Here is a 3,198-nt window from a genome sequence, read left to right as displayed (position 1 = left end):
GGGATAGAATACAGAAAATTAAAATTTAGAATTTGTTCAGTCTAAAATTAATTTCAAGACTTGAAACAGTTTGAAATATTACGCGAGTAAGAATATAAAACAATATTGAATTATTCAGAAATTAATATTGGACTGTAAGTAGTAGATTAACTTACGTGAGCTAAACTAATTACCTCTAATCAGTATAAATTTAATCTGTTTAGAGGAAATAATTGAGGATAAGATCAGGCACGTAATCTTGCCTTAATCAGATACTTTATATAGTGAAATTTTTAGGGTTCTTGCACTTTTTTTCTCTTATTCTCGCTCATTCTCTCTCTCCTCTCACGTTTTCTCTCACACAAACCATCAATGGCCAAATACTCAAGTTAAGATTCCGACCTCCATTTTTGACACCGCCGGTGTCAATAGAAAGATCTCGACGAGCTGAGTTCAACGACATGCGGCACGACCTCCAACTCCGCCGGAATCAGCCGCAATCGCCGGCGGAAGTTTCGAAATTTCCATTTCTTCCCGTCGTGATATCTCCGCCATCCGACCTCCGATTGAGATGATTTCAGTCCCTATGGACTCAGTGCAGCGAGACGAAGAAAACCCATCCATTTTCACAGCTCGATTCTGGCCGGAGCACCGCCGTCCGTGGTGGTCGGAATCGCCGCCGCCGTCGCCGTCGTTTCTCTCTCTCCAGGCCGTCGTGGATGTCACCGCCCCCACCAATCAACTCAGAAGCCGACGTCCAGTAGATCCCGACCAGCAGCCACCGTTGCCGTCGCAGTTTGGCCGGAAAACGGAGCTACTACCGTCGTCCGTGGAGGGAAGAGGTGGTTCCGACGATCTAACCGTTGGATCGTAGTGAATTTGGTGTCACAACACTCAGAAGGAAACGGGTAAGAAAACCCCTCATCCAATTTTAAGAATTGATGGCCGGAATTGTGAGATTTGAGTCGTCGGATTTTACCGACGTTGCCGGTCCCGATAGGTACTGTTACAGGCCGAATGGTGTGAAATTGACCGCACCAATGGACTCAGAAGGGTCAAGTTATGGGGGGTAGGACCCAAGTCCGCCGCGGAAAAACTCTCCGGGAGTCGCCGCCGCCGTACGCCGCCGCCGCCGCCGCCATATTCCGGCGAGGTGTCGTTTCTCAGGCTATCGACATCCGTTTGATGATCCGTGACCATATCCCGACTCGTTTCGACGTGCTGAACGAAATGGTGACGTCCGTTCAACCAAATTCAATTCTGATAAGAATGGTCTAGTACTGATTGCACGCGGATCGATGTGGTTCAGACTAAACAAGTGAAGATCAGAATCGAGTGTTTAAAGCTACGATGTTCCTCAAGGATCTTTCATAGTGCTTGCAGCTTTTCCCAAAATTAGTTTTGAGAAATACGCAGGAGGACACGACAAGCGAGATACTATCAGAATCGCTTAGCTCGGAATCCAGGCAAGTACAAACCTTGCTTACAGTTTAATTAAGATAGTCATATAAAGCGTATGATTTTCACGAAATACGTTAATTATGAGATTCGTGAATTAGGTTTATGTTTATGTTAAATGTCGTATATAGTTTTCCAATAAAACTTAACGGTTTTCAAATAAGCATGTAAGCGAAAATCGTAAAGAAACGATGCGCTAGACGCTTAATTTTACAACGGTAAATATGGACCTTAACACTATTACGAGCCCGTCAAGTGAGGTAAAGTACAGTTTATTAAAAGTGTATTATGAATGATAATTTAATTAATTATTAAAACTAATTAATTAAATTATCTAAGACTTAGAATATTGTTAAGGAAGTTAATTAATTACTAAGATTAATTAACTAACTTATGTATACTTAGTATATGAATAAAAAGGTTAATTAATTACCAAAATTAGTTAACTAAATTATTAGACTTATTATAAGGATAAGATAATTAATGAATTATCAATTTAGCACAAATTTGTAATGGCAATTAAGGAAAATAAGATTTTGAGGATTTAATAAATTGATCCTTATAGTAAATTATCCTTCAATAAAATCAAGTAAATTAAGTATTGTAAGGGTTAGATTTCCTTCAATAAAATCAAGTAAATTAAGTATTGTAAAGGGTTAGATTTCCTTCATAAAATCAAGTAAATTAAGTAAAGGGTTAGATTTCCTTCATAAGTTGCTAAAATAGAATAGCAAATGACAGATAATTTCACACTCTCAATGGGTGTTCATTTTCAGAAGTAAGCAAGTAAGAGAATAAACTGTTTGGCGAAGAGTGGATTCCAGCTCTGTAAATCAGGTAAGTAGGAATCTCGCCTACAGTATGAATAGATTTTAAAGAGAAAGTTACACATGTTATATATGCATGTTTATGCTTTAAGTATTGTATGCGATGTTATGTCATGCTGCATACACATAAACAGCGCACATGAATTATATGTGTTTGAGTTAATTTAATATTATGTATACTATGCTAGATCATACTGCATACACTTAAGCAGTGCACATGAAGTATATGTATTTGAGTACATTCTATGTTATAGTATGCTTTGCTATGTCATATTGCATACACCTTAATAAGCCAAGAGGAACTTATAAGAATAATTATCAGTTGAGTCCCGTCCCAGCCTCCACAAGGGAGGTAACTCATGCTCCACAAGGGAGAAACAGAAAATAACAATAATGTCCTCCGACTCAAGGGAGGCATTCCAGTTATAATCACGGTGTCGTGGGGGACCTTGCAAACCCTAACGTTCCGATGATTGCGCGCAAGTGGTACGCGAGCACTCGGACCCATCAGTAAGAAATATAAGATAAGATAATAAGACTATGATAAGACATCATAATTAAGCATAATCAACTCATGCATATTTATTCATGTGTACTTACAGTTATTTTGTGAGATATAGTTCCTACTTGCTGAGCGAAAGCTCAATCAGATATGTTCATGCTGTAGGTAAGAAACCTATCAGCAATTCTTGAAGGGCAATGGCAAGCGGCGGACGAATGGTGGAGATGGGAATGGATACCGCTCACGCAGTTATCTTCCGCAGTAAGTTTAAGAAAAATCATGTATATGTAAATATGATTTAAAGGTTTCAAGCATGTATGTTTAAAAAGTATAGGTACATATGTATGTTAAAGAAACCGAGGTTGTAGCTAACAACCCTCGTTTTGAGTATTTAAGTTTTAGAACGTTGCAACAGAGCATGCAACAAATAAA

Source organism: Morus notabilis, unplaced genomic scaffold (genome assembly GCF_000414095.1).
Source record: "Morus notabilis unplaced genomic scaffold, ASM41409v2 Scaffold1185, whole genome shotgun sequence".
In the NCBI taxonomy this organism is placed as follows: domain Eukaryota; kingdom Viridiplantae; phylum Streptophyta; class Magnoliopsida; order Rosales; family Moraceae; genus Morus; species Morus notabilis.
This window is presented reverse-complemented; position numbering follows the sequence as displayed.